Here is a 16,791-nt window from a genome sequence, read left to right on the forward strand (position 1 = left end):
TTTTCAGAGACCAAAGTTTCAGAGGAACTATCCTGTTTAAAGATGAATAAGGGGATGGGTGCAGATGGTGTCCACCCCAGGGTTCTAAAAGAACTCAGATCTGTGACAGATCTGTATAACCAATCCCATCTACCAGGAGATGTTCCTGATGATTGGAGCATGGCCAGTGTTGGCCAGTAACTTCAGGCTTTATATGTACGGCAGAAAAACAATGGAGACTCTTCAACAAAAGAAGATCATTAACGACTTGAAAACCAATAACTTGTTGGGCCCTTACACCTTAGTAAGTCACTCCCTCAGGTTCAAACAGGTGGGAGATGTTGTGCTGTTGTGTTCTCCCCACTAGGTGTCACTACTGTATTGGCTTATACTATGCATGGCTGAAGGCGCATAAGGGTTACATTGTTTTGTGTCACATGTTGAATGTTAACCAGTCCAGAGTGCAAGTTCTTCTCTGTACTATCCTATATTTTCTCTCTCACACACACTTAACCCCACCATTCACAGGATGGCTAACACAGCCCTGAAGGAGGAGTTAGTTCTTGATGGGAGGAAGTAGTTCAGTTCCAGTCTAGTTCTCAGTGTAAGAGGAAGCAGCTAGTCTCTGCAGAAGTTAAGCCAGGTCCCGTGATAGGAAGAGAGTTAGTTAGTGGCTGGAGGTCCACATGAGTTTATGTGTGAGAATCAGCTCAGTTACAAAGTTCTCCTACTGAACCCTAAGACAACTATGCAGTGCTTAGCTCTACAAAGGGGAGAGAAGCCAAACAGGGAACACCTTGCCCACTCTCTAAAACCTGCAGGGCAGTTACCTGAAGCACTAGGAACTGACCCTAGTGGGACAAAGCTACTATACATCTACCTACCCTACTGTGCAGTGCAGGGCGACTGGGTAATCCCGGGAATCTGCTACACCCAGATAACCGACGACTAGGGCTCGTACTACCCACCTAGGACGGGTAGCCCGCAACTAGGGGGCATAAGGCGGTCAGAGACAGCAAGTCATCCGTGAATACGAGCATTCTTTTCACTTCTTCTGTACTTCACCTGTTCTGGCAGAGCACACTTACTACATTGGGCAGGGCCCCTCTGGCAACTCCTCTCCTCCCCTCTCTCTCTACTACAAAGCACCTTTCTACTAAAGCACTGGTGTTCTACCTCAGCTAATAGTATCTAAGTCTTTTGCAAGATCTGTACTGCTGTACTGCACTGTTCCTACGTGTACTGTTCTTGGTTTGCACTAAGTTAATTTAAAGTTAAGTATTCTATTTTTTCCAAAACACAGGGGACTCGGCACCTGCGCCTACACACCTGCACTTGGGCTATTTTCTCTTTCTGTGTGTGGCAGTACCAACAGTCCGGGGTGGGTCTGATACCACTCCAGGCTGCCTTGACAAGTGCCCAAGTGACCCTAAACTCGCCCAAGACATCGGCTACTGCGCCCACCACATATCCACCTGCTCTGCTCTGCGTTCACCGGGAACCACTTAGGGTCCTATTACACGGAGCGATTTTTAACAATTAACAACTAAGGATAAATGATCGCAAACAAGATTGTTTATCGTTAACCTGAAATCGTTCACCATATTACACAGAACAATGGTCGTTAGTTACGATTGTTACTACGATCGTTATTGCGATTGGTACTATGATCGCTTATTCCTTCTGATCCCAGAAAAACAATGAACAATGTGCAATTACACTGAACGATAAGTGAACAAATGCAGAACTGGAGCGAACGAATGTGGAATTAGAGCAACGCTTAGCAAACGATTAGAGATAATTTTAGGTTCAGATCTAAATCAACGATCAACGACATACTGTACGAACAATTTTTCAATCGTTGCCTGCAAAAACACTGAACGATTATCGTTTAAATTTAAACGATATAACGATTTTTCGCACGATAATCGTCCCGTGTAATAGGGCCCTTACTACTGCCAACAAGCACACAGTGAGCTGGACTTTGTATAAGTACCGTATTTTCCGGCGTATAAGACGACTTTTTAACCTCGAAAAATCTTGTCAGAATTCGGGGGTCGTCTTATACATCGGGTATGGTCGCCCCATACGGTGGGGGGGGCTCAAAAATGGCCTGCATCCCCACCGTATGGGGCGACCATTTGAAAAAAACAAACAGTTAACTCACCTGAGCCCGTACCCGGCCTCTGCCCGTCTTCTTCTCCGGTCCCGTTTCCCGGCGTAGGCAGTGTGACGTACACTGGCTGCGCCGGGGATGCCCGAAGCTCTCCCCAGCAGCCGAGCGTCTTATTGGAGACACTCAGCTGCTCGGGAGAGCTTCGGAAGAATGACAGAGGCTTTGGGTACTTCCGGAGCCTCCCGAAGTCTCTGCCATTCTTCCGAAGCTCTCACGAGCAGCCGAGCGTCTCCTATTAGATGCTCGGCTGCTCGGTAGAGCTTCAGGCATCCCCGGTGCAGCCAGTGTACGTCACACTGCCTGTGCCGGGGAACGGGACCGGAAAAGAAGAAGGGCGGAGGTCGGAAACGGGCCCAGGTGAGTTAACTGTTTGTTATTTTATTCATTTAGCTGCAGTTAACCCCTGCCTGATCGTAGCAGCGCTGCGGTCAGGAAGGGGTTAACATTTTCCGTCGTATAAGGCGAATCCCTGAAAATCTGATTGAAAGTCAGGGGTCATCTTATACGCCCAGTCGCCTTATACACCGGAAAATACAGTAATTTACTGAGGGCAAGTCATATTAAACTGATTGATTTCTTTATGTCAAAAACATGGTGGTGCTGTGGACATCGCCTATGTTGACTGCAGTTTCACGTAAACCGTTATCAAAAATTGGACTTCCATGGAATTGCATTTGGCTGATAGATATCCGAGGGTTATTGTTTATGGTGTATATTCCTAGCAGAGACTGAAAGTGGTGTCCACAAGGGTCTGTTCTGGATCCTAATCTTTTTAATATGTTTGTAAGTGACATAGAAGAAGGTTTGGTCAGTAAGGTTTGTCTGTTTGCTGATTGGCGTCTCACAGCAATGATATCCTCACAGTAACCCATAGCTTCTTTTATCTCAGCCCCGTTAATATTTAATCTGATGACATTTTACCCTGAAATGTCCCCATTTATTTGGGCTCTGGGCCATGAACCTTAGTATGAATTATTTGCACAGTTGAGTTTATCTTTAAGGGTGGAGACTAAAATGATTTAAAAAGAGTTTGGTAATGATCAAAAAGCCAAAACATAGACCGGTTACATAGAGGGTGAGTAAGACGAGGCCATTGCTATGACTGTATATATTGTTATGTATGTATTCTATGGTTCTCTCATCATCAATAGGTGCTTTGTGTATGGATGGACAGGCTAGGTCCTCCAGAGACATAGTTTCCCTGTGTACTCGCTTAATAATGGTAACCTAGAGTAAGGATTTGAATTGTTTTATATTATGAATTGTTTACTTAAAGGGGTTGTCCAGCATTAAGAAACTTTTTTTGTAATGGTACCCAGCTAGAAAACAAAATAAACATCTTGGGGGAGATTTATCAAACATGGTGTAAAGTGAAACTGGCTCAGTTGCCCCTAGCAACCAATCAGATTCCACTTTTCATTTTCCAAAGAGTCTGTGAGGAATGAGAAGTGGAATCTGATTGGTCAGCCAGTATCTGACTGAGCCAGTTTCACTTTACACCATGTTTGATAAGTCTCCCCCCTTATGGTGTGTTTACACAGGCAGATTTATCTGACAGATTTTGGAAGCCAAAACCAGGAATGGATCTAAAAAGAGCAGAGGTCTGTTCCTAACTTTGGCTTCAAAAATCTTTCAGATAAATCTGCCTGTGTAAACGCACCATCATGCTTACCTCTACCCCGGTGTCCTGTTGTGGTGTCTCCGGTGTCCCTGCTGACTGTAGTCGCAACCACTTCCAAGATTGACTTATCTCAGCAGTGAGAGCCTGCTCATCCAATCACTGACTGAGACGTCCCATGGTCAGTGATTGGCTGAGCAGGCTGTCACTATCAGACAATTTCAGAAATGGCAGCGGCTACAGTCAGCAGGGGTAAACATAAGATGTTTGTTATGTTTTCCAACAGGGGAGCATTATATATATATATATATATATATTTCTCCTATATTTTAAATAGATCACAAATTCTGTGCAGAATGATGTATATCTGGAGCTTTGTTGTTCTGATACAGAGCATTAATTTCTCTTAAAAACCTATAAACGGCCCGCAACCCCACCGTATTGGGCGACCATTTAAAAAAAAAAAAAAAACAGTTAACTCACCTGAGCCCGTTCCCGACTTCCGCGCGTCTTCTTCTCTGCTCCTGTTCCCGGCGCAGCCAGTGTGATGTACACTGACTGAGCAGGGGATGCCCAAAGCTCTCCCGAGCAGCCGAGCGTCTAATCGGAGACACTCAGCTGCTCGGGAGAGCTTCGGAAAAATGACAGAGGCTTTGGGTACTTCCAGAGCCTCCCGAAGCCTCTGTCATTCTTAGGAAGCTCTCCCGAGCAGCTGAGTGTCTCCGATTAGACGCTCGGCTGCTCGGGAGAGCTTCAGGCATCCCCTGCGCAGTCAGTGTACATCACACTGGCTGCGCCAGGAATGGGAGCGGAAGCGAAGACGCGTGGAGGCCGGGAACGGGCCCAGGTGAGTTAACTGTTTGGTGTTTTATCAATTTAGCTGCAGTTAACCCCTGCCTGACCGCAGCAGGGCTTCGGTCAGGCAGGTGTTAACATTTTCCGGTGTTTAAGGCGAACCCCTGACAATCTCTTTAAAAGTCAGGAGTCGTCTTATACACCCAGTCACCTTATACGCCGGGAAATATGGTATATATTTATAGCAGGGGGCTTCGCTTCCCAGTTAGCCCTCAGTCCGTCCTATTGCAGTAAATGGCCTCTATTATAAGTTTATGGAGCCCATCTACTGCAATAAGTAGAGTGTATGATATAGCAGATGGCTGTGTGCTTCACTCTCCAGCTCGCCACCTGATCGGAATTATTGCAGGACGCAGGTTCTATATAATAACAATGGAGCCAGCCTCCTGCAATAATTCAGATGAGCTGGAGAGCTGGAGAGTGAAGGACACAGCCATCTGCTTCTTCTGGCTCTATCTAGTGATTTGAGGGGATCACAGCACTAAGCCCAATCATAAAGTTTATTTAAGTGACAATATCACTTTAAAAGGTTTCCCATGACTTTTATATTGATAAACTATCCTTATGCTGCGTTTACACGGAACGATTATCGTGCGAATCTGCACGATAACAATCAAATTCAAACGATAATTGTACGTGTAAACGCAGCGAACGTTCAAACGACGAGCGAGAAATCGTTTATTTTGATCTTACAACATGTTCTTAAATCGTTGTTCGCAAAAAATTCACAGATCGTTCCGTGTAAACAGTCGTTCACCGATTAAACCTATGTGCGAGATAGGCTTTAGCGATCGCAAAACGATTTTTCCGTAAGATATATCGTTCCGTCTAAACGCTGATCGTTATTAAAAAAAAAATTACTTTGAAATCGTTAATTGTACGATTGGGCGAATTATCGCTCCGTGTAAACGCAGCTTTAGGAGAGGCCGTCAGTATCTGTTCAGTGGGGGTCTGATTATCAGCAACTCTGCCAGTCAGCTGATTGGAGGAGCCACTGTCTTCACTCGAGTGCTGTGTCCTATTTTATTCTAACCAGGTGTAGGTCTATAGTTGTGGTATTAGGTGTAGCTGGTATTGCAGCTCATCCTGGTAAAGTGAATGCACACAGCAGTGCCCAGCACGACATGTAGAGGCCACAGCTCTCAAATGAGTGTTGAGGCTCCTCCAATAAGCTAATCTAAAGGGGGCTGGGAGTCAAACCACCATCAACAGTATATTGGTGACCTATTCTAACAATTGGTTATTAATATAAAAGTACTAGACACACCAATTAAAAATCAAATTCTGATAAAAGGTAAAGATTTAGGAATCCCTGGCTACTTATCAGATTAGGTAAAATACATGTTGAATCACCACCCCTCCAGGAGACTAACAATTATCTTTTTGGTCTCCTTCACCCAGTTCTAAGCCTGCTGCTTTGTGCCGAAGACAAAGAAAACTGTGTGTGAGCCCCTTCTCCACCTCCTCCCCCATCCCTTCTGGGACAGTTCATGTAAACAGCTGCATGGCTGGCTGTTTCTGCACTCTGTAATGCCAGGAGGGCTAGTTGTTGGTAATCTGAGGTCTAGTTGTTGCTGACCCTACAGTGATTATCCCTCCCGGAGGCTGAGGAGGCTGTTTACATGTGTTTACATGAGCAATCTTGGAAGGGAGGGGAGAGGAGGGCGAGGTGGAGAGAATAGTTCACACAGTTGTCTGTGTCTTCAGCACAAATCAGCAGGCTCAGAACAGGGGGAAGGAGACCAAAAAGATAAGAATGGAACAAATCTTGGAAGGGGAATGATTCAGCATGTATTTTACCTATCCAGATAACCCCTTTAGTGCGAATGAACCATCAGGTACATTGCTGTAAATTTTGTACATGAACCGATCAGCGCCGGCATGTGATGCTGCGTTAAATTTTGTGAACTGCTGTCTGGTTCCTGTGCACGGCGCCGGTCTATTCCGCCCAGTAGTCCCCAGTGTGATGAAACCCCCTCCCCTCTGTGACACGGCTGCATTCCCCTAGCTTTTGACTGTCCCTACTGGAATTGTCCGCTATCGCAGGTGGTCACTGTGGATACTGAGTAGGCAGTCTCTGCAGGAACAAAACATTACAGGATCCAGGAAGCAGAAGGGACCAGGAGTCATCTGAATGACAGTTTTATATACATAGTACTCTGAGCCAAGTTAAAAAAAAAAAAAAAAAAAAAACATTATACTGCAGGAATACTTTTTTATTTGAAAGAAATACTATATATGTCATAGAAAGTCCTGTATCCTCCATGAAAAGTAACTTATATAAATATATCATTTTTTTTAAATCACAGATATGGGCACAAACATGTGGTTCTGCAGATTTGCAATATTATCTCTACTTGCTCTATATGTTATGGCAGAAGATGAAACAATTGTAGAAACAAGGCAAGGCAAAGTGAGTGGACTAATACGGTCTGTGATATCTGACACTGTCATAGCCTATTTAGGAATCCCATATGCAGAAGCACCAACAGGGGAAAAAAGATTCAAAAAGCCAGAACCACGGGCGTCATGGCATGGCATCTACAAAGCCACTGCCTATGGAAACTCTTGCCATCAGATCAATGACGACTTTTACACTGAAATATCCGGGACGGATATGTGGTCAGTTAAAAATGAAATGAGTGAGGACTGTCTTAATCTGAATGTGTGGGTTCCAGAATCACTGTCTAAGCCAGCGCCTGTGATGGTGTTCATCTATGGAGGAGGCTTCGGTTGCGGCACCTCGTCTATAGACATATATGATGGAAGCGTGATGGCAGCTTCTGAGAAAGTGATTGTAGTGTCAATGAACTATCGAGTTGGAGCACTAGGCTTCTTGGCTCTTCAAGGAACTGCAATGGCTCCAGGAAATGCAGGTTTGTTTGATCAAAGACTGGCTCTTCAATGGGTCCATGAAAACATTGCAGCTTTCGGTGGAAACCCAGAGAGTATTACAATTTTTGGACAAAGTGCTGGAAGTGCTTCTGTAGGGTATCATGTAATAAGTCTTGGAAGCCAGTCTTATTTCCAAAGAGCCATTATTCAAAGTGGAACACCAACAGCACATTGAGCAATGAATTCCCATGAAAGGTCAAGAAGGTTAACCTTACAATTAGCGAAGCTTCTCAAATGTCCTACAGAAGGTGACGATGATGCAACTATAGCCTGTCTACAAAAAGTACAGGTCCAAGAATTAGTCGAGAAGCAATTCTCAGGTGAGACTGAATTTGCTCTGACTCATTTTGCTCCGGTTTTGGACAATGATTTTTTAACAGATCTCCCCGAAAACCTAATAAAACATTCAGTCAAGAATATTGACATTTTAATAGGAGCAACCAAAGATGATGGTAACCCATTTACGATTTATGGTGCACCAGGATTTAGCGTAAAAAATCAAAGTCTAATCACCACGGAAGAACTTAAAAAAGGTTTGAGACATTTCTTCCCACGAGCAGATGAACTTTCTGTAGAATGTATGATGTTACTCTATAGAGACTGGGACGATGAACGGAACAATGAAAAGAATCGGGAGGCTATGGAGCAAATAATGAGAGACCACTCTTTTACTTGTCCTTCAAAGTATTTTGCAAACTTTGCGTCAAAGGCTAAAAACAACCTATACGTCTATGAATATGATCATCGTCCATCCAATGAAGGTCTTCCAGAGTGGATGGGTGTGATCCATAGTGCTGAATTGCCCATATTATTTGGACAACCACTTATATTACCCAAACATTTCTCAACTCAAGAGCAGGTGTTCTCTAAACGGATGATGAAAATCTGGGCCAACTTTGCAAGAAAAGGGTAAACCTTCTATGGTACTGTGGGATGTATGTGCATGACAACACCAACATATTCATCTCTGATAAACTTCATCTGTAATCAGGACCATATAGGTTGATGGCTTAATCCTGCACTCAGGTTGTCAATCGTGTAGTTTGGGTGGTAGGAGGACACAGGGAATATCCCCTTCCGTGTGATAGGATAACTGTCACAGCAAACGTAATTTGAACTCCCTTCAGATCACAGTTCTTCTCTCCAGTCAGTTCCTGAGGAAGGTGTGTGAGGGCAGAGGGACATGACCAGTTCTTTTTAAATCCAACATGCTGTTTAAAATTCAACATTCTGATTCTTCTTTCCCCCCACATGTCTCACTTCTCTGTAATCTAATGGCCGCTGAGTTGTTTCGGGGAGGAAATCTGTCTCTACTAACAGCTAGGTCAGGACTAAACACAGGAAGTTAGGGTGAGGCTTTGTATGTACTATGTGATAGAGAGAGAAAAGGCCTGAGAAAGCTTGGGCTGTTTATCTGCAAGCTAAGCCAGTCTGCCTACTGATGGTGGTCCACACTGTTCCTGAAAAGTAAATGAAAGCTTTACTTTCATCTCTCACCTCGCATAAGGCTCAGGACAATTGTCCCTTGGATAAATGCCAGTGTACTTACTGCTGTATAGCCACAGAGCCCTGGTGTAATATTAGATTAAAAGAAAAAAACTTCGATACTTGTAAACAGCGCTGTCTCCAAAAATATCCAAGGCTACACCAAGATGGTGAAAAACAAATACATATTTATTAAAAAGCACAAAGTTTACGCGTTTCAGGAGTTACATAATCTCCCTTCATCAGAACAGTGCACTGTTCTGATGAAGGGAGATTATGTAACTCCTGAAACGCGTAAACTTTGTGCTTTTTAATAAATATGTATTTGTTTTTCACCATCTTGGTGTAGCCTTGGATATTTTTGGAGACAGCGCTGTTTACAAGTATCGAAGTTTTTTTCTTTTAATCTTATTGTCTTCAACACGGGCCCCTGGTTGGGAGTATCCCGTTTACGATACACTTGGCTGCAGTCTTCAGCTTCCATTGCTACCTCATTCACATGGAATCCTGGATACCCCAGTGGGGTGATATGCACACAGCCCAAGGGGCTACTAGGTGAGTGCAATTGTTCACTCTTTGTCTGATCAGAGTCTGCCACAGTAAGACACGAGGCGCCGGTGCCCTTGTTTTTTTCTGTTTTATTTTACTGGTGTAATATTCTGCCCTTCTATAACTTAAAGGAGAAGTCCGGCCAAAATTAATTTTTTATATGTTATTATTTATGGAAAGTTATACAATTTTCTAATGTACATTAATTATGGGAAATGCTCATATACTGCTATTTCCCTTAATTTAGTGTATCAGGAAGTGTTAGAATTCTCTCAGAAGCAGTGACGTCACGACCAACGGTGTAATTCCTATGGAGTGTCCAGCAGGGGGCGCTCTCTATATAGAAGTCAATGAGTACCATTGACATCTATATATAGTGCGCCCCTGCTGGACACTCCATTGGAATTACAATGGATGTGTGTATGTAATGTAATGTACTGTACTTTGCAATTGAATACATTTATGGAATACTTTGGGGAGCAAGTGTCCTTGCTCCCTAAAGTATCCCATAAATGTAATCAATAAATACATTTGCTGGGCACCGAGCAGGGAGGGAGAGAAGTGCCATCTACCTCCCCCTCCCTCCCTGCTGGGCACATATACACAGTACTACTAGTACACTAGTACCTGTGCTATCTTATCGCCGCCCGCGCCGCCGCTCACACAAGTGCCGCCCGCTCCGCCGCCACCGCTCACAGTAGTGCCCCCTCCTCCTCCGCTCCCCCTCCTCCTCAAAACACTATGGCCCCGCTGACTCCCTGCCGCCTGCCCGTGCCGCTCCTCACCCACACCGGCCGGCAGCACGGCGCTCCTGGTGCTTCCTGGTGTCCCAGGCCGGTGTGGGTGAGGGCTGACGCGGCTGGCCTGCAGGAGCAGAGAGCGGTGGCCGGCCGGATAGTGTGAGGGGCGGCGGGGAGTCAGCGGGGCCATAGTGTTTTGAGGAGGAGGGGGAGCGGAGGAGGAGGGGGCACTACTGTGAGCGGCGGCGGCGGAGCGGGCGGCACTTGTGTGAGCGGCGGCGCGGGCGGCGATAAGATAGCACAGGTACTACTCCCCCATTATCTGCAGATAATGGTGGAGTAGTATTTTGTATATGTGCCCAGCACCGAGCAGGGAAGGGGAGGTAGATGGCACTTCTCTCCCTTCCTGCTCGGTGCCCTGCAAATGTATTTATTGATTACATTTATGGGATACTTTAGGGAGCAAGGACACTTGCTCCCCAAAGTATTCCATAAATGTATTCAATCGCAAAGTACAGTACATTACATTACATACACACATCCATTGTAATTCCAATGGAGTGTCCAGCAGGGGCGCACTATATATAGATGTCAATGGTACTCATTGACTTCTATTTAGAGAGCGCCCCCTGCTGGACACTCCATAGGAATTACACCATTCGTCGTGACGTCACTGCTTCTGAGAAAATTCTAACACTTCCTGATACACTAAATTAAGGGAAATAGCAGTATATGAGCATTTCCCATAATTAATGTACATTAGAAAATTGTATAACTTTCCATAAGTAATAACATATAAAAAATAAATTTTGGCCGGACTTCTCCTTTAACCTTCTCTGTAGTGGCAAAAGTTCAATGATTAGTGTAACCCCTTCCTTGCTGCCTTTTCTGCTCACATAATGCCAGTGAATAAATACCCCCTCCTTCACCTATATCTCCTTCTTCCTGAAATAAAAAGAATAGCTGTGTGTAAAATAAGTTTCTGTCCAGTTCTCAGTTACATCTGTCTAATAACACAAGACAGGTTCTCCAGAACTAGTAAGGCTCTTTTTGGCTGCTCTCCACCATTGATTAAAAGATGAAGATTCTCTATTTCTGTAACTGCAAGAATTTTCTAACTGGGTGTATAATAATAGGTTTTTGTTTTTGCATTTTTATAAATATTTTTATGTCATGTAGAAATCCAAGTGATGATGAATTTATGTGGCCGCAGTATACAGCTGAAGAGCAGAGATATGCCGATATGAAATTGGACCTCATTGATGTTAAGCAAAAATGGAACAGTCAAAAATGTCAGTTCTGGAATTCCTTCTACCCTCAACTAGAGAAAAAATGGTGAGTGGGCAGCCAAAATTTTTTGTTTTTTTATGATATTATATTTTACTTTTAGAAACGTACACAAGGATTATGCCTAATTTATTTTCTGCCATATTATAGATGCCATTGGTGGTGGTGTTTAAACCAATTTATTGATAAAACAATCTGTTGACTAAAAAAATCCTTGACATGACTTCTGTCATAGATATATAGAGATGGGTATTACCTGTAACGCCTGTGGCAGTGTCCTGTGCTCCGGGCCACCACCGCACCCACTCCCTCGCCTCTCTTGCAAACATGGACGCTGGAGCCCACATGCCTGAGCCCGGCACTGCCTCCCCTTTGGCCCTGCAAGGCGCCTCACCGCTCCACACTCCTGCTCGCTCCCTCTGTCTCCTAGGGCCATGTATGCGTCAGCTCAGAGAAATTATAGGGGCAGTATGCTCTTGATTGGCTTTATGCACCAAGCACTTCCCTATAAATTCCTGCCCCTGTCCTGACCCCACCGTTGGATCCACTGCAAATGCTACCTCGGCATTGTGGTCTGAGCTTTCCTGCCCGTGGTTCCTAGCTGTGGTTTCTAGCAGTGAGTCCTGATGCATTCTTGCCTGCTGTCCTGCCTACGGGTCTCCAGCTGCACCTCGCCCAGCACCGCTAGCAAGCCAAGGGTCCTGGGGTCGCCTGTCGCAGCAATTCCGTCCCATCTTGTGGTGGGCTCTGGTGAAGACCAGCAGCTGCTTAGGCTCTGCTCCCTGGTGCGGTTACACCATTGCTTGCAGTGGTTCTGCGGATCCACAACCCCAGTCGTTACATTGGCAGCCCCTCTTTTGTAAGCATTGTGTTGGCGCAGGAGAGGGACAAGCTCTCTCGGTGCCAAAGAAAAAGATTTCCTATTGTTTGTTCTCCACCTATCTCTGGTGTTCCTATTTATTATAACTGCTCCCTATTTTCCACCACCACAAACCCTCTACACCTGCAGTAATCAATGTACTGTCTGATCTCTTAGATGATACCTAAATGTCAACCAATAACTCAGATGTATGGGTATGTTCACACTATAATAAAGAATGTTAAAAAAAAAAAAAAAAAAAACTGTCCTGAAAAAGAAGTCCTGTCACTAATTAGACTGCTTCCAACTGGAACTCGCACTGAAATTAATGGGAGCTTTTAAAAAAAATGCCTTAAAAGCAGTGAGCATACCTTTACGCTTCTGAAACAGAACATCTTTTTTATCAATAAAATGTGTCCCCTCCTTCTTACACCGCCTAAATCCACCCATGCCCAAGCTGGAGACTTCAGGCAGCGCTTAGAGGTTTTGACTGCTCTACAGAGATGAGCTCGAGTGCAGCCATAGGCTATGTTCACACAATGTATATTTTCGTAAAAGTATGGCAGTTGTAATCGGCAACAACGGCCTTGTCTTCTATGGAATCCCAGCCAGAGCGTATACACATAGTATACGCTCCGGCCGGGATCTCTCGCGGCGCCATAGAAAACTGACATGTCAGTAAATAGCGGCCGCTGAAAACCCTGTCAGTGCACACTGTGGAGCGAGCGGCACCGGCCGCTCGCTCCAAAGTGTGCTGTGGGGAGTTCTGTTCTGCTGTTGCCGTTTCTACACTTAGGCCATATTCACATGGCGTAAGACACCGGCAGTTCCGGTGTCAGAGAAGATCATCCCAGTACCGTATGATTTTCACTGCTGCTGAATTCGGTGCGGTGGCATCTGTGCACGCCTGCATCCCAATTCGCCTCTGCACACAAAAGAGCGTGCGGCCGGAGCTATTCAATGAATAGCGGACACAGAAAACTGACATGTCAGTTGTTTGCAGCGCTGCTAGCCGTTGATGAAAATCAGCAACAATGGCCGTGATTACTACTGAACTTACTTACGTTGTGTGAACATGGCCTCATATAGGACAATGGAAACTGTGTGCTGGCTTTAGAGAAAGGGAAGGGTCACATCTAAGATTATCAGCAACGCTCATTCGGCTGATGATATTCAGCAATTTCAGCCCATGTAAAATTGTCAGCGATCAGCCGAGGAGCGGGAAAAAAACAGCTGATCGCATCTTGTGCAGACCAATGAATCCTCATGTATTGGACACATATCTCCCTGTGTAAACAGGGGATGTGTGGCAGATAGCAATGTATTTAAATGGTGCATAAACAATACAAGGAACTTTGTACGGCCCGGCCACTCAGTTACATGTGCCGTGTCAAGGCCGTTTTAAAGGACACTCGATAATTGCTAGGTTGCTCCACATCCCATATACAAGATCCATAACAGGGACCCCCCCTCCCCAACCACCATGTGCTATTTACCATACTAGTCTTTTTTACAGTGTCAAATGCTGAAATTTGGAAGGGATAACATGTAAACAACTTTTATGTTACAAGGTCATCGCTACAAATTGCTACTTAAAGGGGCACGCCAGGATTTTTCATTAACTGGTGTCAGAAAGTACCACAGATTTGTACATTTCTTGTACTGTTTATTAATACAGCAAAAAAAAAAAAATCAACTGGTGCCAAAAAATTATCTAGATTTGTAGTAATTGACTTCAATTAAAACATTTCCAGTCTTCCAATACTTATCAGCTTCTGTATGTCCATAACAGGAACTGTCCAGAACAGTAGTAAATCCCCATAGAAAACTTCTCTTGCTCTGGACAGTTCCTGACATGGACAAAGGTGGCAGCAGAGAGCACTGTGTCAGACTGGAAAGAATATACCACTTCCTGCAAGACATACAGTAGCTGATAAGTACTGGAAGACTGGAAATGTTTTAATTGAAGTCAATTACTACAAATCTAGATAATTTTTTGGCACCAGTTGATTTTTTTTTTTTGCTGTATTAATAAACAGTAAAAGCACATCCAATGAACATATATTTAATCCAATAATAATTGTAATCCTTTCTCTTTTTGCTCCTAGATACATGAAGGTAAATCCTACAGTGAACTGTGCTGCTGAAGTGAAGTGAAGCGGGGAACTTAAATCTCGACTCATATAAGGAAACATACACTACTTGCTCTCAAAAGTCGTCTTCTTTTCTTTTTACCAATATTTTCTTGATAGAACAGAAATTTGTGCTTTGGAGCTTCTCTACTTACTATCAGTGGTGTAGCTACCATAAAGGCAGAGCATGCCACTGCTATAGGGCCCGTGCACTAAGGGGGCCCGCAAAATTTAAGGCTCACAGTTACATTTTGTGATGCTCTGGCACTCCCTCTCGTGGCTGGAGGCAGCATTGCACCTCCAGTCACAAGACTCCCCTTATACACATACTCACCTGGCCTGCCACAGCTTCCTGGCGCCGAGTGACATCATTTGTGTGCCAGAGAGCTGGGAGAATAAAGAAATGAGAGGGACTGCGCCGGGCCAGGTGAGTATTGTGGGGAAGGGCAGATAGGATTCATGGGGCTCTTCTGTGCCCTTCTTCTTACAAATGTAGACTGGATAATACATCCCTTGATATTATGGTAGATTTAATAACCTGATAACCGATTACATACATCTATATTGAGACTCTTCTCTACATGTCTATGAGTTTATCTGCCTCCGCAAGCAATTTTTATTGCCTAAAAGCATCTAATAAAATATGAAGCAACGTTCAAAAATAGTTTTGTTTGAAAAAATAAATCAATAAAATAATAATAATCCTGTTTTGTCTACAGTTCCTATATAGCCGTATGTGTCTCCATGGTTACAGACTACAAACAAACCCCATGTAGTCTGAAGCTGTGCTAAAAGTTCTTTCTATCTGTCCTCCAGCTAGATAACGGAACAGTCAGGCTGGGTTCCTGCTTAGTAATTTGTTAGTAGTTTTGTCAGTATTCGGCCCTCATGGTGCAGCTCATTAAGATCCCAACTGGAGACAAGAGTTGTGCCATTCCTGGGAGAAAGCGGACATGTTTTTGTAAACTTGAACAATCCTTCTAAATAAGAGATATAGGTGATTCTGGTGATTAAATGGTCACTGTCACATTACAAAAATACTGTATATATATATATATATATATATAGAGAGAGAGAGAGAGAGAGAGAGAGAGAGAGAGAGAGTTTTAATCGTTCCAGGTCTAAGGGCCCTATTCCCCACTTACTGCCGCCGCTTTTCCACGCGGCAGCAGCCAGCCGGTGAGACAGGGAGGGGCCGCAGGGGGCTGCCCAGGTGATCGCTAGATTGTCCAAGCAGCCCATAGAGGATAGTGGCGGTCTGCTGCCACCGCTCCTATTCCAAGAAGCGATGGCAGCAGATCGCTGCTATCCTGGTCGTTTGTCTTTCAACATGTTTGAAAGACAAACGACGCAACGATCAGCCGTCACGAACAATGTCGGCTAATCGTTGCCTTCTATTCCACGGGATGATTACGGCCGATAATCATTCCGTGGAATAGGGCCTTAAGTCCATATACCGACCGATCGATATAACAAGGTGAAAGACTACAAGATGTAATCCTAATGTATGTCTATGAGACCGTCACAGAGAGCAGGGAGAGAAACGCTCAGACAGGTGCTTCTCTCCCCGGTCATTCTAGTGAACAGTCAAGGTCTGAAGACTCACTCACCCAAGACTCTAAGTTTTTTTTTCTTTTTTTTAAAGGGACAGGTACACACTAACGCCTCACTTCTGGTCTAGTCACAAATCTCCCAGAAATGAGTCCACAATGCCCACTTCTAGGTGGCAAATACATAGAGCCCACCCCATTACAGGCTCTGATTTGTGGGATTTGTATACAGTAAGTGTCCAACATAGACGGAAGGCAAACCGCAGCTATGAAGAGTGTTACAGAACATATCTAGCTAGTGGCGCTAAATAATGGGCCGAATATCAAAATAACAAAAGTGGTAATTTAACTAATAAACCAAAAATTGAATAAAACCCTAATTTACCAATAACCTACGGAATATTGAACAATCCTTTATTAATACATGCCAAAATTAAAGTAATCAAACTATTCTAAACACATTTAAAATTGCAACAACACTGCCATCTAGTGGACAGTCATTGTAAGTGCGTGTGTTTTCTAGATAAGTTTGATTACTTTAATTTTGACAAATATCAATAAAGTATTGGTCAATATTCCTTAGGATATTGGTAAATTTAGGGGGGGGGGGGGCTGCCTCTGGGCTGTTCTGGGTTTATTAAATGCCGGGCCATAAGCGCTATTTTA

General features: G+C 44.2%; 1 pseudogene; it reads left to right on the forward strand.

Annotated features, from left to right (window-relative positions):
- The first annotated feature begins 3,179 nt into the window (after window positions 1-3,179).
- LOC138770781 (cholinesterase-like) lies at window positions 3,180-15,282 on the forward strand (annotated as a pseudogene).
- Window positions 15,283-16,791: the final 1,509 nt, after the last annotated feature.

Source organism: Dendropsophus ebraccatus, chromosome 13 (genome assembly GCF_027789765.1).
Source record: "Dendropsophus ebraccatus isolate aDenEbr1 chromosome 13, aDenEbr1.pat, whole genome shotgun sequence".
Classification (NCBI taxonomy): Eukaryota; Metazoa; Chordata; class Amphibia; order Anura; family Hylidae; genus Dendropsophus; species Dendropsophus ebraccatus.